The sequence below is a fragment of the Grampus griseus genome (assembly GCF_964374135.1).
Source record: "Grampus griseus genome assembly, chromosome: X".
Taxonomy (NCBI): domain Eukaryota; kingdom Metazoa; phylum Chordata; class Mammalia; order Artiodactyla; family Delphinidae; genus Grampus; species Grampus griseus.
Window position 1 is genome coordinate 116,782,199 of NC_138999.1, and position 26,398 is coordinate 116,808,596.

A 26,398-nucleotide genomic window follows, 5' to 3' on the forward strand; every position below is an offset into this window, starting at 1 on the left:
ACTGTTGCCATCAAAAAGATGCTTGATATGATTTCAGTCTTTTTAAAGTTTTTGAGGCTTGTTTTGTGGCCTAGCGTGTGATCTATCCTGGAGAATGTTCCATGTGTACTTGAAAAGAATGTGTATTCTGCTGTTTTTGGATGAAATATTTTACATATATCTATTAATTCAATCTGGTCTAATGTATCATTTAAGGCCAGTGTTTCTTTACTGATTTTCTGTCTGAATGATCTGTCCATTGATGTAAGTGGGGGTGTTAAAGTCCCCTACTATTATTGTATTACTGTAAATTTCTCCCTTTATATTTGTTAATATTTGTTTTATGTATTTAGGTGCTCCCATGTTGGGTGCATATATATTTACAATTTGTTATATCTTCTTGTTGCATTGATCCCTTTATCATTATGTAATGTCCTTCATTGTTTCTTGTTACAATCTTCGTTTTAAAGTCTCTTTTATCTGATGTAAATATTGCTGTCCCAGCTTTCCTCTCATTTCTATTTTCATGGAATACCATTTTCCATTCCCTTACATTCAGTCTCTCTGTCCCTTTAGATCTGAATTGAGTCTCTAGTAGGCAGCATATATATGGGCCTTTTTTTTTTTAATCCATTCTACCACTCTTTGTTTTTCCATTGGAGAGTTTAGTCCATTTACATTTAAAGTAATTATTGATAGGCATGTACTTATTGCCATTTTGCTAATTGTTTTTGTACTTCTTTTTTGTTCCCTTCTTTTTCTTTTCCCTGTGATTTGATGACTATCTTTAGTATTATATTTGGATTCCTTTCTCTTTTGTGTGTATCTATTATAGGTTTTTGGTTTGTGGATACCAAGAGGTGTGTGTATATATATATATATATACCTATATTTAATTTGATGATCTCTTAAATTTAAATGCATTCTGACAACTCTGCATTTCTACTCCCCCTCAACGTTTAATGTTTTTTGTGCCATATTTTACATCTTTTTGTTTTGTATCCATTAACTACTTATTGTGGCTGTAGATGATTTTACTACTCTTATCTTTTAACTTTCCTGCTAGCTTTATAAATGGTTGAGGTATTACCTGTACCTTTTCTTTCATAATCTTCATATTTCTAGTTGTGGTGTTTTATTTTCTGCTTAGAGAAGTTCCTTTAACATTTCTTATAAAGCCATTTTAGTGGTACTGAACTCTGTTAGCTTTTGCTTGTCTGTAAAATTCTTTATCTTTCCTTCAAATCAGAATGATATACTTGTCAGGTAGAGTATTGTTGGCAGTAGGTTTTTCTTTTCATCACTTTGAATATATAGTGCCATTCCCTTCTGGTCTGCAGCATTTCTGCTTAAAAACATCTTATGGTCTTGTGGGAGTTCCTTTTTTTTTTAACATGTCTATTGGAGTATAATTGCATTACATTGTTGTGTTAGTTTCTGCTGTATAACAAAGTGAATCAGCTATATGTACACTTACATCCTCATATCTCCTCCCTCTTGCATCTCCCTCCCACGCTCCCTATCCCACCCCTTGGTGGTCACAAAACACTGAGCTGATCCCCCTGTGCTATGTGGCTGCTTCCCACTAGCTGTCTATTTTACATTTGGTAGTGTATATATGTCAGTGCCACTCTCTCACTTCATCCCAGCTTACCCTTCCCCCTCCCCATGTCCTTAAGTCCATTCTCTATGTCTGCATCTTTTTTCCTGTCCTGCCCCTAGGTTCTTCAGAACCATTTTGTTCTTTAGATTCCATATATATATGTTAGCAAACGGTATTTGTTTATCTCTTTTTGACTTGCTTCACTCTGTATGACAGATTCTAGGTCCATCCACCTCACTACAAATAACTCAGTTTCGTAATATTCCATTGTATATATGTGCCACATCTTCCTTATCCATTATCTGTCAATGGACACTTAGGTCACTTCCATGTCCTTGCTACTGTAAATAGTGCTGCAGTGAACATTGTGGTACATGACTCTTTTTGAGTTATGGTTTTCTCAGGGTATATGCCCAGTAGTAGGATTGCTGGGTCATATGGTAGTTCTATTTTTAGTTTTTTATTGGAACCTCCATACTGTTCACCATAGAAGCTGTATCAGTTTACATTCCCACCAACAGTGTAGGAGGGTTCCCTTTTCTCTACACCCTCTCCAGCATTTACTGTTCGTAGATTTTTTTGATGATGGCCATTCTAACCAGTGTGAGGTGATAACTCATTGTAGTTTTGCATTGCATTTCTCTAATGATTAGTGATGTTGAGCATCCTTTCATGTATTTGTTGGCAATTGGTATATCTTCTTTGAAGAAATGCCTATTTAGGTCTTCTGCCCATTTTTGGATTGGGTTGTTTGTTTTTTTGATATTGAGCTGCATGAGTTGCTTGTAAATTTTGGAGATTAAATCCTTTGTCAGTTGCTTTGTTTGCAAATACTTTCTCCCATTCTAAGGGTTGTATTTTCATCTTGTTTCTGGTTTCCTTTGCTGTGCAAAAGTTTCATTAGGTCCCATTTGTTTATTTTTGTTTTTATTTCCATTTCTCTAGGAGGTGGGTCAAAAAGAATCTTGCAGTGATTTACGTCAGAGTGTTTTGCCTATGTTTTCCTCTAAGAGTTTTATAGTGTCTGGCCTTACATTTAGGTCTTTAATCCATTTTGAGTTTATTTTTGTGTATGGTGTTAAGGAATGTTCTAATTTCATTCTTTTACATGTAGCTGTCCAGTTTTCCCTGCACCACTTATTGAAGGGGCTGTCTTATCTCCATTGTATATTCTTGCCTCCTTTATCAAAGATAAGGTGACCTGGCTTCCCTGGTGGTGCAGTGGTTGAGAGTCCACCTGCCGATGCAGGGGACACGGGTTCGTGCCCTGGTCTGGGAAGATCCCACATGCTGCAGAGCGGCTAGGCCTGTGAGCCATGGCCACTGAGCCTGCGCGTATGGAGCCTGTGCTCCGCAACAGGAGAGGCCACAACAGTGAGAGGCCCGCGTACCGCCAAAAAAAAAAACAAAGGTGACCATATGTGCATGGGTTTATCTCTGGGCTTTCTATCCTGTTCCATTGATCTATATTTCTGTTTTTGTGCCAGTACCATATTGTCTTGATGACTAGCTTTGTACTATAGTCTGAAGTCAGGGAGCCTGATTCCTCCAGCTCCATTTCTCATTCTCAAGACTGCTTTGGCTATTCGGATCTTTTGTGATTCCATACAAATTGTGACATTTTTTGTTCTAGTTCTGTGAAAAATGCCATTGGTATTTTGATAGGGATTGCACTAAATCTGTAGATTGCTTTGGGTAGTATAGTCATTTTCCCAATGTTGATTCTTCCAATCAAAGAACGTGATATATCTCTCCATCTGTTTGTATCATCTTTAATTTCTTTCATCAGTGTCTTATAGTTTTCTGCATACAGGTCTTTTGTCTCCTTAGGTAGGTTTATTCCTAGGTATTTTATTCTTTTTGTTGCAGTGCTAAATGGGAGTGTTTCCTTAATTTCTCTTTCAGATTTTTCATCATTAGTGTATAGGAATGCAAGAGATTTCTGTGCATTAATGTTGTATCCTGCTACTTTATCAAATTCATTGATTAGCTCTAGTAGTTTTCTGGTAGCATCTTTAGGATTCTCTATGTATAGTATCATGTCATCTGCAAACAGTGACAGTTTTACTTCTTCTTTTCTAATTTGGATTCTTTTATTTCTTTTTCTTCTCTGATTTCTCTGGCTAAAACTTCCAAAACTATGTTGAATAATAGTGGTGAGAGTGGGCAACCTTGTCTTGTTCCTGATTTTAGAGGAAATGGTTTCAGTTTTTCACCATTGAGAACGATGTTGGCTGTGGGTTTGTCATATGTGACCTTTATTATATTGAGGTAAGTTCCCTCTATGCTTACTCTGGAGAGTTTTTATCATAAATAGGTTTTTCCCTTTCATCCCTTTAAATATGTTGAATTTTTTCAAAAGCTTTTTGCTGCATCTACTGAGATTATCATATGGCTTTTATCCTCCAGTTTGTTAATATGGTGTATCACATTGATTGATTTGCGTATATTGAAGAATTCTTGCATTCCTGGGATAAACCCCACTTGAACATGGTATATGATCCTTTTAATGTGCTGTTGGATTCTGTTTGCTAATATTTTGTTGAGGATTTTTGCATCTGTGTTTATCAGTGATATTGGCCTGTGGTTTTGTTTTTTTGTGACATCTCTGTCTCGTATTGGTATCAGGGTGTTGGTGGCCTCGTAGAAGGAGTTTGGGAGTGTTCCTCCCACTGCTGTATTTTGCAAGCATTTGAGAAGGATAGGTGTTAACTCTTCCCTAAATGTTTGATAGAATTCTCCTGTGAAGCCATCTGGTCATCGGCTTTTGTTTGTTGGAAGATTTTTAACCACAGTCTCAATATCAGTGCTTGTGATTGGTCTGTTTATATTTTCTATTTTTCCTGTTTCAGTCTCAGAAGGTTGTTCTTTTCTAAGAATTTTTCCATTTCTTCCAGGTTGTTCATTTTATTGGCATATAATTGCGTGTAGTAATCTCATGATCCTTTGTATTTCTGCAATGTCAGTTATTGCTTCTCCTTTTTAATTTCTAATTCTATTGATTTGAGTCCTCTACCTTTTTTTCTTGATGAGTCTGGCTAATGGTTTATCAATTTTGTTTATTTTCTTAAAGAACCAGCTATTAGTTTTTTGAGCTTTGCTATTGTTTCCTTCATTTCTTTTTCATTTATTTCTGATCTGATCTTTATGATTTCTTTCCTTCTGCTAACTTAGGGGTTTTTTGGTTCTTCTTTCTCTAATTGCTTTAGGTATAAGTTTAGGTTGTTTGTTTGAGATTTTTCTTGTCTCTTGAGGTAGGATTGTATTGCTATATACTTCCCTCTTATAACTGCTTTTGCTGCATCCCACAGGTTTTGGGTCATCGTGTTTTCCTTGTCATTTGTTTCTAGGTATTTTTTGATTTCCTCTTTGATTTCTTCAGTGATCTGTTGATTATTTAGTAACATATTGTTTAGCCTCCATGTGTTTGTAATTTTTACAGTTTTTTTCCCTGTAATTGATGTCTAGTCTCATAGCATTGTGGTCAGAAAAGATACTTGATACGATTTCAGTTTTCTTTAATTTACCAAGTCTTGATTAGTGACCCAAGGTTTGATCTATCCTGGAGAATGTTCCATGAGCGCTTGAGAAGAAAGTGTATTCTGTTGTTTTTGGATGGAATGTCCTATAAATATCAATCATATCCATCTTGTTTAATGCATCATTTAATGCTTGTTTTTCCTTATTTGTTTTCATTTTGGTTGATCTGTCCATTGGTTAAAGTGGCATGTTAAAGTTCCCTACTATGATTGTGTTACTGTCGATTTCCCCTTTTATGGCTGTTAGTATTTGCCTTATGTATTGAGGTGCTCCTGTGTTGGGTGCGTAAATATTTACAATTGTTTTACCTTCTTCTTGGATTGATCCCTTGATCATTATGTAGTATCCTATCCTTCTTTGTCTCTTGTAATAGTCTTATTTTAAAGTCTATTTTGTCTGATATGAGAATTGCTACTCCAGCTTTCTCTTGATTTCCATTTGCATGGAATATCTTTTTCCATCCCCTCTCTTTCAGTCTGTATGTGTCCCTAGGTCTGAAGTGGGTTTCTTGTAGACAGCATATATACGGTCTTGTTTTTGTATCCATTCAGCCAGTCAGTGTCTTTTGATTGGAGCATTTAATCCATTTACATTTAAGGTAATTATTGATATGTATGTTCCTGTTACCATTTTCTTAATTGTTTTGGGTTTGTTATTGTAGGTCTTTTCCTTCTCCTGTGTTTCCTGCCTAGAGAAGTTTTTTTAGCATTTGTTGTAGAGCTGGTTTGGTGCTGCATTCTTTTAGCTTTTGTTTGTCTGTAAAACTTTTGATTTCTCCATCCAGTCTGAATGAGATCCTTGCTGGGTAGAGTAATCTTGGTTGTAAGTTTTCCCCTTCCATCCCTTTAAATATGTCCTGCCACTCCCTTCTGGCTTGCAGAGTTTCTTCTGAAATATCAGCTGTTAAGTTTATGGGGATTTCCTTGTATGTTATTTATTGTTTTTGCCTTGCTGCTTTTAATTTTTTTTCTTTGTATTTAATTTTTGATAGTTTGATTAATATGTGTCTTGGCATGTTTTTCCTTGGATTTATCCTGTATGGGACTCTCTGTGCTTCCTGGACTTGACTATATCCTTTCCCATATTATGGAAGTTTTCAACCATAACCTTTTCAAATATTTTCTCAGTCCCTTTCTTTTTCTGTTCTTCTGGGACCCCTATAATTTGAATGTTGGTGCGTTTAATGTTGTCTCAGAGGTCTCTGAGACTGTCCTCAATTCTTTTCATTCTTTTTTCTTTATCATGCTCTGCGGTAATTATTTCCACTATTTTATCTTCCAGGTCACTTATCCGTTCTTCTGCCTCAGTTATTCTGCTATTGATTCCTTCTAGGGAATTTTTAATTTCATATACTATGTTGTTCATCATTGTTTGTTTGCTCTTTAGTTCTTTTAGGTCCTTATTAAACGTTTCTTGTATTTTCTCCATTCTATTTCCAAGATTTTGGATCATCTTTATTATCATTATTCTGAATTCTTTTTCAGGTAGACTGCCTATTTCCTCTTCATTTGTTTAGTTTGGTGGGTTTTTACCTTGCTCCTTCATCTGCTGCTTATTTCTCTATCTTCTCAGTTTGCTTAACTTACTGTGCTTGTGGTCTCCTTTTTGCAGGCTGCAGCTTCATAGTTCCCGTTGTGTTTGGTGTCTGCCCACAGTGGGTAAACTTGGTTTCATGGGTTGTGTAGGCTTTCTGGTGGAGGGGACTGGTGCCTGTGTTCTGCTGGATGAGGCTGGATCTTGTCTTTCTGGTGGGCAGGACTGAGTCTGGTGGTGAGTTTGGGGTGTCTGTGAACTTATTATGATTTTAGGCAGCCTCTCTGCTAATGTGTGGGGTTGTGCTCCTGTCTTGCTAGGTTTTTGACATGGGGTGTCCAGCACTGGTGCTTGCTGGTCATTGAGTGGAGCTGTGTCTTAGTGTTGAGACGGAGATCTCCGGGAGAGCCCTCGCCAGTTGATGTTACATGGGGCCAGGAGGTCTTTGGTGGTCCAGTGTCCTGAACTCAGCTCTCCCACATCAGAGGCTCAGGCCTGACAGCGGGCTGGAGCACCAGGATGCTGTCAGCCACACGGCTGCTAGTGTTGGAGGGTCTCCTGCAGAGGCAGGGGGTGGCTGTGCCTCACCGAGGGGACAAGGACACTCGGGAGTTCCTTTTTATGTAATTAGTTGCTTTTCTGCTTTTAAGATTCTCTCTTTATCGTTAACTTCTACCATTTAAATTGTAATGTGTCTTGCTGTGGTCCTCTTTGGGTTCATCTTGTTTGGGAATTTCTCTGCTTCCTGAACCTAGATGTGTTCCTTTCCCAGGTTAGAAGAGTTTTCAGCAATTAATTCTTCACATAAGTTCTCTGCACCTTTCTCTCTCTCTTTTCCTTCTGGGACCATCTTTAAGTTTATTCTGTTTGGGATTTGCTCAAGTTTAATCTGTAGGTTTATGTCTCCTTCAAAATTTGGGAAGTTTTCAGCCATTATTTCCTTGAGTACTTTTTCAGCCTTGTCCTCTTTCTCCTCTCCTTGTAGTACTCTGATGACGTTGAATGTTAGATGTTGCATTATGTTCCCATAGGTCCCTGTGGGCTCTGTTCATTTTTTAATCTATTTTTCCTCTTTTGTTCAGTTGAGTAATTTCTATTGTTCTATCTTCAAGTTTGCTGATTCTTTTCCTGTCACCTCCATTTTGCTGTCAAGCCTATTCACTCAGCTTTTTTTTTTTTTTTTTTTTTTTTGCGGTACGCGGGCCTCTCACTGTTGTGGCCTCTCCCGTTGCGGAGCACAGGCTCCGGACGCGCAGGCTCAGTGGCCATGGCTCACAGGCCTAGCCGCTCTGCAGCATGTGGGATCTTCCCAGACCGGGGCACAAACCCATGTCCCCTGCATCGGCAGGCGGACCCTCAACCACTGCGCCACCAGGGAAGCCCTCACTAAGCTTTTAACTTTAGTTATTATATTTTTTAGTTCCAAAATTTCCACTTTGTTTTTCTTAACATATTCTATTTCTTTGATGAGACTTTCTGTTTCTTTTCTGAGGCTTTCTATTTTCTCATTTGTTGCAAGAGTGTTTGTAATTGCCACTTAAAGCATTTTAGATCATGGTTGCTTTAAAGTCTTTGTCAGATAGTTCTAACATTTCTGTCATGTTCCTGTTGACAAGTATTTCCTTTCTACATCCATTTTGAAATCTTCCTGATTGTTGGTATGACCAGTGATTTTTTTATTGTAACCTGGTCAGTTTTGTATTATGAGACTGTGGATCTTATTTAAATCTTATGTTTTAGTTGTCTTTTTTCTGACATTATTCTGGCAGGGAAAGGTGAGTCCACTGCCTTGTTATTGCGAGTTAGAGGTAGAAATCCAGGTTCCCCACTTAGCCTACATTGACACCCAGGGGGCATGCTCCTTGCTGCTGTTGGGTGGAGGTGGGAGTTCTTGCTTCACACATGGCCTTCACTGACACTGTGGTGGGAATGGTTTTGTAACCACTGGACAGTGGTGAAAGTCTTGACTCTCCACTAGGCCTCGTCTGACACTAACCCAGCAGAGAAGAGGAGGGCCACCTCATAACTTTCAAATGGAGGCAGAAGTACAGCCTCCTCATGTGGTCTTTAATGACACTGTGTGGGTTGGGGTCATTACTTACCAGCAGGGATGAAAGTTCTGACTCCCTAGTTGGCCTTCTCTGACAGCACACTGCTTGGGGTATTGTGGTGTCTTATTAAAGCCTTCCAAGAATGGAAGTCCACATTCCCTATCTGGTCTTTGCTTGTGTGGGTGGTAATGGGACCAGAGTTTCTTCTGTTACATTTAGCTGGAGTAGAGTGGTTGTTGTCTAAAATTTTTCTTCATTCCTAGGCTTCACCTTTCCTGATGTATTGGAAAGAGAGAGAAAGCTTGCAGTGGGGATTTTTTCTGTCTGCTTCTGTTGGTGTTTCCAAGTTATCAGCTTCTTCAGCTCCATGTCTGGAATATATGAGGCAAAAAGAAAATCTAAGGAACTTATTACTGTGTCATTTCTTGGGTTCCAAGGTTCCTAAAGAGTCTGCTTTCTCTCTGCATGTTTCAGAGTCTTTTTATGGTTGTCTCATATATGGTATGCAGGTGTCCAAGGGGGTAGTTTCACTTAGTGAGAAGAATAGGGGAATGTACATCTACCCTATCTTCCTGGAAGCAGAAGCCCAAAGTTGTACTTTTAAAAAGTTTCTCATGAATAGATGTTCTCACTTTCCTGGCATCTGGGCTTCTGAAATATCTCCCCTGGTGCTGTCTAGAATTTTTTGTTTTATTGCCTGAAGTTTCACCAATTGGAGTATCATTTAAGTTAACCAGGGTTCTTCTGAAAAATTCAATTTATTTCTGATTAACAGGCCACTGATTTTTCCAAACCACATTAAATACGAGTTTTGATGGGGGATAGGGCAGAGAAGAAAAACTTCATGTAATTTTGTAGCATGGAACACTAATGCAGGGAGGGCACTTTGGTAAAGTGTCCTAGTGGGTAACTTAGAGCAGAAATAAAAGCTATGGATATGAAGAAAATGCTGGGTGAAGGATGTTAAAGATAAGCACCACTGATTTTTTTGTTGTTGTTAAAGAAGATGTTGGGTGTAGGACTTTATTAATTAATTAATTTATTTTTGCTGTGTTGGGTCTTCGTTTCTGTGTGAGGGCTTTCTCTAGTTGTGGCCAGCGGGGGCCACTCTTCATCGCGGTGCGCGGGCCTCTCACTATCGCGGCCTCCCTTGTTGCGGAGCACAGGCTCCAGACGCGCAGGCTCAGTAGTTGTGGCTCACGGGCCTAGTTGCTCTGCGGCATGTGGGATCCTCCCAGACCAGGGCTCGAACCCGTGTCCCCTGCACTGGCAGGCAGATTCTCAACCACTGCGCCACTGGGGAAGCCCCACCACTGATTTTTGACAGTTTATTTCTGCCCCTAACAACAGTAATTATATAATATTTTCTACCACATGCCAGGCACTTTTGGTGTGTTATCTTATTAAGCTTCACAATAACTCTGTGGGATAGAAATTATAATCCTCATTTCACAGAGAAAGAGATAAGAGCAAAGAGTTTAGGTGACTTGCCCAAGGTCTCATAGATAATAAATGGAAGGGTCTGGATGCAACCCAGATCTGTCTGGCTCCAAAGCCCAGTTATGAACAACTGCAGAATATGAGCCATTTCCCTGACAGGCCTTGGGTTCATGGAGATGCTCTCTGAATTCAGGATGGTGGGCTGTGCAGGGCCAGCCTAGGACCCCCTCAACTATAGAGCTTATTGTCTTTGTGGAAAACACATTCTAGATCCAAAGCACTGATTTATAAACGACCAATTGAAACACAGCTCATTTATAATGTTGGAGCAGCTTGTATTTTTTAATCACACATAAGTGCTTCTCTCTCTCTTTCTTTTTCTTTCTCTCAAGGCTGCATTTCCATGTAAATTAAAGAGACGATCTGGTTAGCAATCTTTTTATTTCTCTTCCAGGTAATGACCCAGTATTCTTCTTCAGGCTCATCCAAGCTCTGAGGACTATTGCTATCATCTGTAAGATATTTCTTTTGGCCAAGAAACATTTTGGTCTATATTGTGCCATGTGATCTAATAATGGGAGTAATTGATTCAGTAATCACAATAGCAGGGACCTCAGGGGGCCATTTAAATGTGGCCTGTGCTGACGTGGCTGAGGCCTCATTGGAGCTAGGATCATAAGAGATTGTGTTTTTCATTTCCAAAGACAAAAGTACACTTTTCCCTCTTGGTATTATATGGATCATAAGAGATTGTGTTTTTCATTTCCAAAGACAAAAGTACACTCTTCCCTCTTGGTATTATATGGAAGGATCTCCCAACACTTATACACACCTGGGAGATGGGAAACCAGACAATTGCGGTGCAACTGGGCAAAGGAACAAAAACCTATCAAAATCTGATGAGCTGTGTTTTTATTCTAGTTCTGATTTAAAAAACCAATAAGACTGAGGCTGTATCAAATGGACTATATAAATATAAACTCAAGGGCTCTCATTCTGGGAGCAAAGGTCGCTCACTGGAGTGTAGCGTACACATACAGAGGTCAAGGTCTCTAACAGCACTCAGGTTTCCCTGAGATGGAAATCCGGGCTCTATGGTTTTACTTCACATCTGGGGAACTTCTTATGGTCACACATATCCTGAATAGAGTTGTGAGGTTACTTTTGACAGTTTTATAGTTATAAAAAATAAAAAAAATTGTTATCAACCTGTTGTCTTCTAGAGAAAGTTGGAAGAGTTCAGAGCAGGATGGAGAAGGGTGGAGAGTGGAGAATGAATCTGGAGATGCAAACAAAATATCCAGCACCAGATTATTTTTTCTAATCATTTTGACCATACATGCCCACTGTCAAATAAAATTCAAATACTATGAGGAAGAAGAAAGCAAACACAGTGCAATACCACCATTAACAGTTTAATAATCATTCTTTCATGAATCTCTCTTCATGTATATATATACTATAAATCTATATGCATATGTAGATTTAAATTTATATTTAATATATTATATATAGAAATATATTTCCATATATAAAAATATACATCTCCATGCCCACGTACTCATATACAAACACACACGCATGCAAAATTTTCTTGGTTGTTACTTTTGAAAAATGGAGTCATATACAGAGTTCTGTATCTTGTTTTTCTCACTTTTCAGTATCCTGTGGAAATCTCTCCAAGTCCACTGTTATAGCTCTTATCCTCTCTCTCTCTCTCTGATGTCCATAATATTTCATGGTATAGATGTATATGTACCTAAATTCCATCATTTCCCGATTGATGGGCATCAATTTGTTTAAAAAATTTGCCACTGAGAACAGTGTTGCAGTAAACATCCTTGCATGTATATCATTATGTATTGGTGCTTTTAATCCACATTATCTTTTCTGAGCAGTGGGATTGCTCAGTAGAAGGGCACACATATTTTACATTTTGTAGCCATTGCCAGATTGTTTCATCAAAAGGCCATAATGATTTATATTTCAACTAACACATATAGGAGATAGATGTCGCTACACTTTAAATTGTTGCCAGTCTCATGAACATAATGTGCTATGTCAGTGTTATATTATTTCTCACTTCTCTAAGAGTGGGTTTGAACATCTTTCCATATGCTTGTTGGCCTTTTGGATTAGCTGTTATCTGAATTGACTCTTCATATCTTTTGCCGGTGTTTTATGGAATTCTTTGCCTTGTTCTTTTCAGTTTTCAAACATGATGTCATGAATTCATGATGTCATGAATTCACTTGTCATCCTTGTTGCAGGTATTTTCTAAATCTCTGACTTGTCTACAGTATGTACCTTGTTCTGTGTTGGGTTAAGCCTATGTGTCGACATTTGGTATTTGTACTCTTTGTGTTTGTTGGCATGCTTGCAGGCTGTTTTGCTTTAAGGAGACATTCTGATTCATTTGCGTTAGGATTTTCTGATCCAGAAACCACTTTCTCTAAAAGCATACATTTTGCACCAAGATTTCCAAGTCCTTCTTCCTTTGCGATCTAATTCACTGCATTAGCTGAGTATAAGTTTGGCTAAACTTTTGAGACACACAAAATAAAAGGGGCTTAAGCAAGAGAGTTTAGTTCTCTTATACATAAAGGTCTGAGCTGTCTTGGTGATCTTGCTCTGGTGGTTCTGTCCAGTGCCCAGGCTCCTTATTTTTTTTTTGGCTTAGCTTTCCCGGAGATGCTGTCATCATGCTCATGACCAATTCTGCATTCCTGCCAGGGAGAAGGAACAAAAGAAGGGAAGAGGTGCTCCTTCTCTTTAAGGGCACAAACTGTAAGTTGCAAAACTCACTTCTGTTCATGTCCAGTGGGTCAGAACCTTATCACATAGCCTCACTTAGCTACAAAGTGGGCCGGGAAATGTAGTTTTTATGCTGACTGGCTGTGTACCCAGGTAAAAATGGAGGATTCTATTACCACGGAAGCAGGGCAGAACTAGCAATTTCTGCACATTCACCAAGCACTACTTTAGAATCCCTCAGCATCTAGAAATCTAAGAGAGAAATGTTCCTCACCATGATCCTCTCCCGCCTTCTTCCTTCATCAGCTCTCTATTGTAGTGCCTCCCTTCTCTTTTGCATTATTGATAACTGAGAATCTTAGGGAAAATACGGAGGGACTATGTCAGCAAATATGCTTATTTAAAAACCTTTGTTATATAAACTCTCTAAAATATGCAGAAGTATATTAAATAGTATAGTGAACCCCTGTATACCCATCATCCAGCTTCAACAATTATCAACTCGTGTCCAACCTTGTTTCACCTATAACTTATTCACTTTGAGATTATACCATGTATCACATTCCAGCAAATACCATGTATCACATCATTTCATGCAAATACAGTAATCTTCAATCTTCTTTTTCTTTAAAAGCAGCAGACCTATGAACTGCAACGGAGAAAGTTAAAAGATCAGGAGATATGGTCATCAAGGATAAGCTTGGGTTATCATCCACCCATAGCAATCAATACTCTTCAGCTGGCCGGCTCCTGCTTATTCTTTAGGTCTAGGTAAATGTTACACACTCTTATTCTCTTTCATAGCACACTGTTATTTTCCTTTGTAGCATTTATCACAGTTTAGAATTATTTTGTTTACTCCTGTGTCACGTGCATCAGAATATAAGCTCCACAAGGACAGGGACTACCATAATGGTTGGCACATAGCAGGGCTTCAATACACACTTGTTGGAAGGAAAGAAGGAAGGAAGGAGGGAGGAAGGAAGAAGGAAAGACTCACTGCGGGTTCTTTATTGGTTTTAGGATGGAGTAAGACTATAGAGATTACTATAATGTGGAGCCTGTCTGCCAGGGACTACTAGCTCAGTAAAGAAGACAGCCATACCAGCAACTCTAGCATTCATTTATTTATCCATTAAAAGAATATTTACTGCACATCTATTATGGGAAAAGGTCTGTGCTAGAAAGGCAGACTGTGATAATTGCAAAAACATATATAGACAGGGAGTTGGAGAGGGGAATTTTATCTGAGGAAGGCAGGACTCAAGCAGGGCTTTGAAGAATAAGTAGGAAGGACATTGATACGAGAAAGGCATTCTAGACAGAGAGGACAGAAAGAACAAAGGCCAAGAGGTTGGAAAGATTGGGACATATTCAGAGTTTTATGGTATGTAATCAGCAGTGTCAACTTGTGCTTTTTATACCCCATTTTAAAAAGAAGGATCATGGGAGACCATAGTAGGGGTTGCTGCCCTGGAATTACAACTTTTAAAAATGAAGAATTCAGAAATGAAGAAAGTCTAACAACTTTTTACTGAGCATGATCTCTTCATTCTCCAAGAATTATCACATAAACAGATGCTTCTTTATTTGGATAATGGTTGTATTGATAATAACATAATACCTCAGGGGAGAGTCATGGGAAATCAAAGTATATCCAGCCTTCACCAGGACCTGGGTCCTTGCCCAAGTGGAAAAGCTACTTGTGTTCCCATGTGTGGTGGATTAAAGGTGGCCAAAAATTCTTTGCTATTTCTCCTATCAAAAGGCAGAGTCTAATTCTATTCCACTTGAATCTGCGCTGGCCCTAGTAATGTTCTGAGACTTCTGCAGCTAAGTTATAAGAAGCCTTGCAGCTCCGACCTGGGTTTCTTGGAACCCAGCGCTCTGTTGTGAAGAAGACCAAGAAGGATTGTGGAAATGCCTATGAGAAGAAAACCAAGTCTCCTGGGCAACAACCCTAGCTGAGCTCCCCCATGGCAGCTACCACCATTTTGCCGGCCTTGTGAATGTGTTATCTTGAAAGTGGCTCCTTCAGCCCCAGTTGGGCTGTCTCAGCTAGTGCCACGTGGAGCAGGGACAAGCCATCCCTACTGAGCTCTGCCCAAATTGCACAATCATAATAAAAGAAATGATTGCATTATTTAAGCCACTGAGGATTTGTGTAGTTTGTTAGTTCTGTGTGTAAGCAATTCTGCTCCAGTGGCTGCTGCTAGTATACCACTCTGTTGCTGACTGTACTACTTCTACCATAACCCTTTCTGATATGGACTGTAAGTCTCTAGTACTGTTTTATAAATTATGAATGCATTGTAAGTTTCCTGTTGTAAAATTAGGAATATAGATAAGGAAAAAGATAAAACGTCACCCATCTTGCTGCCACCTACAGATAACCACCATTAATATCTTGGTGCATGGAATTCCAGGTATCTTGCTGTACATGTATTCACACACATATATTTTTAAAAAAGGAGCATAACATACCTGCTGCTTTGAAACCTGAAATTTTCAATGAACAATTTATCCACATCTTCAACTACCAATAAATATAAATCTATAATCTTGTTATTAATGACTATAGTATTCCATCTCATGGAAATAAAAAATTTAATGATGCTTGCTGTTGGACATATGATTTCCTTCCTTTTTCATTCTTATAAATAATGCCTCAGTGAATATCCACTTGTAGCCAAATCTTTGTCCACATTTGTTTTCTTTAATAGTATTCAAAGAAGTTGATCACCGAGTCAAGGAACGTACACATTTTAAGGCTTTTGATCCAAACTGCCAAGTTGTCTAGGTCCCTGTTTTGTATGAAGTGTACAGGTCTCCTGTTGGAATGTGCAACCAAGTGAAGGAAAAGATTGAAACTAGGACCGTTTTGATAAGTGTGAAAATGAAGTATGTGTTGACATGAATGGATGAAATTCTTTATTGAATCCAAAACTCCTGTATCAAATCAGCAGAGTCTATATTGCACCTCTCAGATTTAATGTGGATGCATGGCTGAGCACTTGAATGGTGACCCTGAGAGCAGGGTGATATAAAGTCTGGGCTAAAAGAGAGATTATATGCAGCGAAAACGTGCTCTTAGGCAGAGTGGCCAAGGTGCATATCAAATTGAAATCATGTTCAGACTGAAATCACATGTGCCTTGTGAGGAGACTATCAACTAAAACTAAGGCCAATGTCCCCTGGGAGAATCTGTGATTCAAGAGAAGACGGAGGTGAAAGCAGCAGTTAAGGCCACAGCCCCAAAGTGAGATAAAAGAGGAGCCTGAGAAGGTGTGAAGTCGACTTCTCGTCCCTCCATCTTCAAGGGAGCTTGGGCTCTTGGCCACTGCCAGTCTCACCGCATATGGCAACTCTGAACTCTGCGTGTTAGCACAAGGTCTGAGAGGGCTCATGCTGGAGTGTGGATGTGCACATGGTTGAAACCTCTACTCAGTTTGTAAAAGTCAGTATTCTTTGTTGGTAATTTGGTGCAAGCCCCAAGAGCTCATGAGAAAGAGCACATTTGCTTTGCTTTTCAACAGCAGGATAACCTGCACAGTAAACTGCTAAACCTGTAGGACTGTGACTGAGTCAGATCCTGCTGTGGCTAGATTTTCTTCTAGCTGAAGTCCTCAGTCCATTACAAACCAAGGGAATTCAAGCTTTGCAAGGGCAGTGGGACTAGGGCACCATTAAGTTCTCTTCCAGTCTCAAGGTTTTATGAGCCTGTGGATATATTTGTATATGATTTGATCATAAATGGAGAACATCTGGCAAGCCTAGGGCTTTTCCATGGCATTGATGGAGATGTAGTGTGTGCATGTGGGTGTCTTTCTGTTGATTGGAGAGGAAAGGCTTCCCTTTGAGGCTGGAAAGCAGAAAAGCAAAAAAGAGAAACGAAGGAGTTAAGAGGAAAAGGAATACTTGAAAGTTGGGGGTAGAGGTCAGTGGAGGAAAGAGCCTCTGCCTCCTAGCAAAACGAGCTTAGTAATAGGGGGTTTGGGAGTGAGTGAAGCAGTCTGGCTCACAGCTGGAATTACAGGCGACCTCTATGTGGCCCCCAGATCCCACAGAGAGGTGATGAATTGAAGGGTTGAAGTGAGAAAGTCAGGACAGCATGCAGCAGAGGCAATAAAGCCTGAGTGGAAAGACTCTTGGCTTATAAGAACAGGAATTTGGCAGTATGGGGGGAAGGGGAGCTTGCCAGATTCCTATACCAACTACTGAACAAATGTTGTTAAATATTGCTTGCTGTGAATTAAACTTCTCAGTATAACTCTGTGCCAAGAATGTTCAACAAGACATAGTACATACATATGCCCGGGTATAACACACAGTAAAGTAGAATATTCATAAAAATCTTACTCTGGGTGTTATGTGGTAGTCAAAGACAGTCAAAGGTAGGAGTGTGTGTGTGTGTGTGTGTGTGTGTGTGTGTGTGTGTGTGTGTGTGTGTGTTTTGCTTCTCAAGGGTTAGAGGTATATGTTAGAGGAGCCCATTAACCCAAAGCTGAGGCTACAGTGGAGAAAGAGAAGGCAGAAATCTTTCCCAGCAACGTTGATTCAAGTAACATTCATTGAATATCTACTGTACACCAGGCACTGTCTTGGGCCCCGCGTTCACATAGATGAATAAGACCTGCTTTTTGGCCCTGAAGGGATGCACAGTCAGTGGGTGAGAGAATGGCAGTACAGTGTTATAAGTACTGATAGAAGTTAGCTCAGGTGCTATGGGGGGGGGCGTGGTTAATCCACTCTGGGGATGATGGAGCAAGAGAAGAATTCTCTGGGATGGTGGGGGTGAATTAAAAGCTTTTAACCCCAGTGGAGGGTTGGGGGTGGACGTTAACTGGGCCAGCCACTAGGGGGAGTGTGAGTCAGGGTCTGTAACTGAGAATTGAGGAAAGGGGATCTTGGTGACTTGTGGTAGCAGAGGGGAGATTGTTCCCCTTAAATAGGAAACCAGAGATAAAAGGAGAGTTTTTCTGCCTCATCTCTCCATTAGAACTAATGGTTATTTTACAGGCAAGTTGACAGATACTTGGTAATTCAGGGGAAATGCTGAGGATGTTCCTGAGGTGAGGGTTCTCACCAGTATGGGTCCCAGTGCAGTTAGGCTAGGGACACATGGCTGGAGACGTTGGTGGGATGGGAGACCTGGCAGCATGACACTGGCAGCAGTACATGTAACAGGGACCACAGGGAGCTCAGCACAAGAAGACTCCTGCTTCTCTAGGGACCAGAGAACATGTAAGAGATCAGGATGATGAGAGGGGTTTCAGTTTCCACATGTAATCTAATTTTTGTTAAAGTAACCCCATTTAAAAAATTGCTTAATCAAATTTTATTGCAAACTACCTATATTATAATAATACAATATCTTACATTTCATAGCATTCTAGCAATGATTTTTTTTCATTTCATCCTTGAAACAACTGTGTGTGTTAATTTTATTAGGTTCACTTCTAAATGAGAAAAAGTAAAATCCAGTGCACTAAGTTACCTCTTTAATGTCACACATAGCAAGTGACAGAGGTTAAGAGTAGAACTCTGTATTGTGAGTCCAATTCTAGTCCTTTCTCAACAATGCATAATCCAGTTTCTATGTAAAAAAAAAAAGTGCTTTATACTTTGTGAAGGTGGACAGTTTAAAATGATACAAAACAAACTCAACCCTTTACTGTGAAAGGGAAACATTTTTTAAAAACTTTTTTCAAATGATCAGCTGGTGGTTTAAAGTAACCCCATTTAATATCGTGGTATAACTAATTTCTCCTGCCCTGTCAAGTGGGTGGGTATTAATGGGATTGTATTAACAGAGATAATTTCAATGTCTCTGGCTGCTGCCTCCATCTACCTAGTGCTACACCCCAAGTCCCTGGCCCCATCAAGTCCAGATCCAGGGGTTCCCAAGTAGACTAACATGTACTCATACACAGTCTTCTCATGGTGTTCCACTTCAGGCTCCAAGGTGGTCTTCTGCCGAACTTGTTTTAAGAGTGTTCTTAAGAAGAGAGGAGAGGATATCTTTATTTGATGTTGTGTGTGATAATCGTACTGTAATTTTGTTTAAAAATGAATCTGTATCCAGGGACTTCCCTGGTGGAGCAGTGGTTAAGAATCCGCCTGCCAGGGCTTCCCTGGTGGCGCAGTGGTGGAGAGTCTGCCTGCCGATGCAGGGGACACGGGTTCGTGCCCCGGTCCGGGAAGATCCCACATGCCGCGGAGCGGCTGGGCCCGTGAGCCATGGCCGCTGAGCCTGCGCATCCGGAGCCTGTGCTCCGCAACGGGAGAGGCCGCAGCAGTGAGAGGCCCGAATACCACAAAAAAAAAAAAAAAAAAAAAGAAAGAAAGAAAGAAAAAGAATCCGCCTGCCAGTGCAGGGGACACAGGTTCGAGCCCTGGTCCGGGAAGATCCCACATGCCACGGAGCACCTAAGCCCGTGCGCCACAACTACTGAGCCTGCACTCTAGAGCCCGTGAGCCACGACGACTGAGCCTGAGTGCCACATCTACTGAGCCTGCGTGCCACAACTACTGAAGCCCGCGCTCCACAACAAGAGAAGCCACCGCAATGAGAAGCCCACGCACCACAACGAAGAGTAGCCCCCGCTCACCACAACTAGAGAAAGCCCACGCGCGGCAACGAAGACCCAACACAGCCCAAAGAATAAAAAATGAAAAAAAGAGAATATCCTGAAATATTTATGGATGAGGTTATATGATGTATAGGATTTACTTTGAAATAATGTAGGAGAGTGAGGTGTATGTGGGTATAGATAAAATAAGATTGGCCAGTTGATAATGGTTAAAGCCAGTTATAGGTACATAGAGGTTCATTGTGCTATTCTGTCTCTCCATCTCTGTCTCTCTCTGTCTCTTTGTCTCTGTCTGTATATATGTATGTGTGTATGTGTGTGTATGTGTATATATGAAATTCTTTGTAATAAAAAAGAGAGGAGAAATGTCATGTGCATTGATCAGAATAACATATATTCCTATATAGCTTGTTGGACCAAGTGAATCAGGATTTCTAATTTCCTGTGTCCAACAGTAGCCTGGACTCTGTTGCAGAATTTATTTAATACAAGAGTTACACCAAAGTAAGGCAAACAGCAACCCTTAAAAAAGTGAGGAATAAGTTACATGTATCAGAAGATGGGAAGACCAGAAGGATTCTGGAATAAGAACTTAGCAAACTAAGTCTCCAAGATCTGCCTTAAATAAGAGGAAAAAAACCACCCCCAAGAGTCTATTGAGAAAGTACCCAGGAGTGAGCTTCCCTAACAACTGATGTCAGTGGCAAGGAAAAGTTCGTTGATCTAGTGCAATTTTAAATGCTTGGGTGCCAAACCACTGTTATAGCAAATACAGCATGATGGCTAATTGCAATTTTATTTTGTGTGTGTACTGACAAGCCACACAGGGTAGATCTGAAGGCTCTGTTGGATTCACATATTTCGTTCTCTCCACTAAATGCTGGTGAGCAGGTGAAGTACCCAATGCAGCCTCCTTTGAATGTTGCAGTTAGCTGCCATGCTCGGGGTCAAACCTTGCCTTGCTTGCTCCAGCACAGGTGGTGGTACCTCTCCCGGTATCTTAGGTAGAGTGGGAAGACCCCAAGCTTAGTATCAAGAAATTCCTTGAAAGTGGTTTCATGCCCATTGAGAGTTAAGATCGCAGCTGGTCACATCATTAGTGCGATTTGTCTGTCCAGTTCCCAAGAACAGCTGTGTGGCGGTGTTGGCATGGTGAAGGTGTGGCTGGATTCTGAAGCAACATCTGTGATGAGAACATAAATTTCTAAAACTGCCAGATGGTTAGTAGAAACGCTCCTTGTTTCTCTGGACCTGTGCTGAAGGCTGCTTGGTTCTCTTCTGTTCTCGCCGCATTGCTGACCTGGTTGCTCTCCCATCACATTTGGAACCTTCAAAGGGTAGTTTTCTGCATGTTTATTAGTTGGTAAACAAAGAGGTTTTGCATAGCCAGAGTCTATGGTGAACTGACATTTACAAAACTGCTGGTCCCAAATCAGGAACGTGGAAAGGGCAGCGGCACTCCAAACTGCCTGACCTTCCAAATGTCTTCTTCCACCATCAGGTTCCTTATAACAGCTGTGAAGTAAAATCTATTTGACATCTCAGTGAAGTCAGACCTGCATATCAGAGTACAGTTTTACCTCTGCAAAGTAGTTTCACAGAGGAAATATTCTGGGTGTTTACACATCATCCGAAACAATAGCCAGTAAAATTTAAAACAGGAGCTCATCCAAAGAGGAATAATTTGGCAGAATGTCCCAGTTGTTAGATCCTTTCACCTGAGTGCCTGATTTCCTGGTTATCTTGCTCCATCAGACAAGGCCATGTTGGAAGGGGAGAGTGGGACGTACCCACAAGGAGCTAATAAGAAAGAAGTCAGGACACTGAATCCTACTCCTGAGGAAAGAATTTGGAAAAGAGAAAATTGCTTCTCTTGGTTTCTTTCACTTGTTTTGGAGTCTCACAGGCTTGTAAGGAAACTGTCAAAGGTGAATGATCTTATGTAGACTGTGATCAATGAGATATGAAGTTGTTTCTTAGGAGTTCTAATCCCAATACCAGAGACCCTCCTGTAATCACCTCCTCTGGGCTCCTTCAGCACTCTGTACTCTACTCTCGTTATACACTCATTAGCTGGTGTGCTGATGATTTATTTGTCTCCATGTCTGTTTTCTGGCCAGACTGTGCCCTCCAGGGCAGATACCTTATCTAATTAATCTCTGTATCCTCAGCACTTAACACAGAAACTGAAATAGAGTAATAATTCATTAAATGTTTTCCAGTGAATGGATGGATGGATGAATGGATGGAAGGAATGAAATAAAATGTCATTCTCTCCATTGAGTGGCTAGAGCTAGGAGTAGATAGATGAATTATTTCTGTTTAGGATCTAAGCTTCTCTGCCATGGAAGTCTAATGAATGTTCAGTTAAACTCAGGAAGCATGTGAGCAATTTCTATGTATTAGAACAGTTGTAGAAACAGTGGCAGGACTCTAAAGAATTACAAGTTATGTCCCTGTCCCCCGAGTCACTTACAATGTCATTGGCATACAAAGTAATAACCCTGTGAAATAGTCAAGCAAAAAAGGAAGACAGTGTTCTAACCAAGGATCAGATGGTTGATATTAACATGCTCTATAGAAGTTTAGAGAAATGAGAGGAGAATGTAGGCCAAAGTAGAACAACCACAACAAGCAGAGATGAGGGTAAGGCCGGGAGCAGATATAACGTAGCGGGCATTTATGGCATATCTATACAACAGCCTTCCCTTTCCCTGGGAGCTGTCTGCTCTCTCCCCAACCACATGATTATATCAAGTCTCTCAACCGGGTAGATTGAATTCTTCCCTAAGGTATTTTAAAGTAGAATCGATAGATTCAGTATCTGTTGGTGGATGTAGTAACAGGTAAAACTCAGGACGTGTTCCTGGTTATAGTTTTCATCATATAAAGGATGCCAGTATGCAACGAAAGAGAATGAAGCTGAAGTTAAGGCGGAAGCTGGGGTGAGAGATAGCGCAGGAGTGGAAGTGAGCGAGAGCGCGAGAGAGACGGTGTTTTCCTAGGTTCATTTTTTTCCTGAGATCCAGCTGCATCCCTGCCCTTCCCTCAGCTTTATCCCAGTACACTTTCAGTAATTTTCCTTTTTTGTCTAAACTTGTCCAAGTTGAGTTTCTGTTATTGAAAACTCAAAGAGTACAGACTCATAGATGTACTAGTCACTGAATAAGAGTGTATGTTCAGAATGGCTTATAATTTGGTGTGGCTAAAGGATAGGGTGGGTAGGAGTGAGTGGAGCCACTGAAGCGTTTAAGCAGAAGAGTACCATGGTGCGATTTGTTCTTGGGCAGATCACTGGCAGAAATGTGCATGATAGACTTGATGGGGGAAAAGACTAGAAATGGGGAGACTGGTTGTCAGAGGAAGAACCTCTTGGAATTTCTAATTTTGCTTCACTTTGTAGGAGTCAACTCCCAGAGAATAAAAACTTAGGTTATTAGAAAAAGAACCCTAGGACATAAACTAAGCAAAATGAAATTGATCACCATTCCTGTACACACATACAAAACAATGCCACACCAGACCTTTATAGGAATAACCTGAAAATTATTCTGTAGCTTGTTTTAGGTCATTTAAAAAATGTTCTTTGCAACTGTTACTCTTTTTTTTTAAATTTATTTATTTTTGGCTGCATTGGGTCTTCGCTGCTGTGCGCGGCCTCTCTCCAGTTGCAATGAGCAGGGGCTACTCTTCGTTGCAGTGCGCAGGCTTCTCATTACGGTGGCTTCTCTTGTTGCAGAGCACAGGCTCCAGGCACGTGGGCTTCAGTAGTTGTGGCACATGGGCTCAGTAGTTGTGGCTCACGGGCTCTAGAGTGCAGGCTCAGTAGTTGTGGCGCACGGGCTTAGTTGCTCCGTGGCATGTGGGATCATCCCGGACCAGGACTCGAACCCGTGTCCCCTGCATTGGCAGGCGGATTCTTAACCACTGCACCACCAGGGAAGCCCCACAACTGTTACTCTTAAACTAAAACTGAGATCTGGCTCCTTCTCCTATTCCTCTGTCTCTTCCATATTCTGCTCCGTTTCCTTCTTTTTTCCCTAGCTAACCCTACACTAGGGTTACTAATTCAGGGTAAAACAGACTTGGGTCTTAAGAAGGGGCACTGCCCTCTCAGTAATCAGAATTTGCATGGAAATGTCATTGTGGATTTTAATGGCACAAAGCCTAGTTCACCTACTATCCAATATCTAGCGTTGACTCACAAATATAGAACGAGATCCAAGATTACTAATGAGCTGCCTTGGTCTGCCAAGAAGCTAAGTTGATATCAGGAAACAAATTCTATGGCATGGCATCTGTCTGTAATGCTAGCCAAAGAGTTGTATAATGGGCAGTCACAATTGAAAATGACCTTCATTATGCTGAATTCATTTCTCTAATGTGTCCATTTTCCCTCATCTTATATTCTGACAGTAATAATAGACATGGAAATAAATCCAAATTGTGATTCCAATTTCAGAATGTAGGATTCACAGGTGTGGTGGCTTTTCTCAGATGAATGTGAGGGGTAGATGAGTAAGAAATCTAGGAGGATTTAACAAAGTGAGGAGCATTGTTCAGAAAATCAGACATGGGCACAGCACGGGCAAGACTGTCTGTCTCACTCAAACAAGAATCTTTACATAACGCACCAAGAATTTAAGTGAGTGATCTGCAGTTCAGGAAGAAAAAGTTAACTCTAAGGAACAAAAGCCTGACCTCATAGACAGGCCCCCAAATATCCTTGAGCACCTGTTTCTACCTTCTTAGTGTTGTGCCCGTGGTGCCGCTGGGGCCACGGAGTCCTTTGGCTGCTGTTTGTTTAGACTGGCTGTGTAGTTAGCAGAATGAGTGCTGGACTCAGAGTCAGGAGACCTGGGGCAGAACCCTGGCTCTGCTAGTTACTGTTTGTGCCATGTGGAGAAATCACTTATAGCCCTCTGACCTTTAGTTACTGCAGCTGCAAAAGGGGACTATAGTCACTGCGTAACCTACCTTGTCAGATTGTTAGGATCAAATGACAGAATGGATGTGGAGGGGTTCTGTCAATTGTAAAAAAAAAAAAATTATTGTTGTTGCCAAAGTAATTCTTCTTCCTTATTTCAGATGATACTGGAATAGCAGAAAACCAGTGTCACGGGTCATAATTTCCACTCTGTTAACATTCCTACTTGCCCATAGCCTGATATTTTGTATTTTAATTTTTAAATTGAAGTATATATATTCTTTTTTATATTATTTTCCATTATGGTTTATTATAAGATACTGAATATAGTTCCCCATAGCCTGATATTTTTATGCAATAACAAGTCAATTTCTCTTTCTCTCTCTCTCTCTCTCTCTCTCTCTATTTCCCTCCCTCCCTCTCTCTCTCCCTCTAAGCTTTGTCCCTGAGAACACTCAGGCTGGGTGAGGCCAGTTCTCTTTTCTCTTTCTCACTACTAAAGTGTGTGTGATGTGAGGTTTGATACAAGGACTTGGCGGTTGACTGGGAGACCCAGGCTGGGTCAACACAGTACCAAATCAGGATCAATTCAGTGCATAAGTCATCAAAGCCCCTTGATTGGTCTTTACATAGGTAGAACCTGTCTCCTACCTTAAAAGACAGTGGCAAGCTCGTGGCCTTTTGCTTAATGCAATACCTTGTTGCCTTCTGCCACTCTGGGTATCAAAGGAAGCTGCCAGATCAACCTGAGGGAGTAATTTCTTAACGAGATCCCTGAAAACATATATGAATGGACAGTGCTGCCATTTCCATGAAAACGGGAATAATAACAGAAACTCCGGTTTCTTTACCTAATGACTCATTCACTTGCTGGTGGGAGTGCGTGTTTCCTTTTCTGGAGAATAGCCCTTGCTTAACGGAATAATAACTGTCCTGTGAATTTGTTTTACAGAACTTTCTTATACACTATCTCACTTGGACTCATTTTATTCTTACAACTACCTCCCTGCTCAGTGCTTTCACCAAGCTTTCTAAGAGTATTTCGTCATTGCTGTATCTTCATAATTGCCTTCCAGTCACTTTTCAGCTCTCTCCCCATCACCTGAAATTGTCTTAGACCTGGCCATGACCAGACACTATTTAATTGCTAACTATTTAATTGCTAACCCCAATAGTCTTTTCTCCATTCTTATCCTACCCACACTCTTGGCTGGATAGGTATCTGATGCTTTTGAACGTTCCCTGCTTCTTAAAATCTTATCTACTGAACATCCTTCCTGGTCCCTCTGTGTCAGTCTTCTCTGTGTGTTCTTCCTCCTCTGCTCCTTGGAAACTCTTGTCGCTCAGGGCTTACACTGACACCATTTTCTCACTCTGTGTTCTCTCTTTAAGCTGTCTCAGCTGCTATTATGGCTTCAGTTACCATCTCTAGGTACCCATAATTAAATCCAACCCAGATCTCTTGCCCCTTCTCTTCAACCTGTAAATACCTATTTGAAGACTTTTCTAGGCTTCTCTAGATGGATGGGCTGTGAGCACTTTGAGCTCAACGTATCCCAAACAAAATTATGTTCTCTCAAACATTTTGTATCCCCTCTCTTGTTAATGATTCTATAATTCACCCAGTTGTCTAAGTTAGAATCCTTTACTCCTCCCCCTTCACGTCCCCCCACATTGAATCAGACATCAAATGCTCTCCATTCTTCCTAGATACCACCCAAATTTGTCTTTTCTCCACAATAACTACCACTATCTTAAGTTTATATGAGATCAGCGAATAGCTTCCCAGCTGTTCCTAACTGTCCTCTGTCTCTTTCCCCCAGCTCACCGCACCCCGCAACACTGCTGGAAGAGTGATCTTTCTAAACACACGGATAGGAGTTCAGTACCGTTCTGCTCAAAACTTCTCAATGGCTTCTCATTTTTGACAAGATAATATTTAAACTTCTTAGCATGGCCCTCCAAGCTTATAATTTGG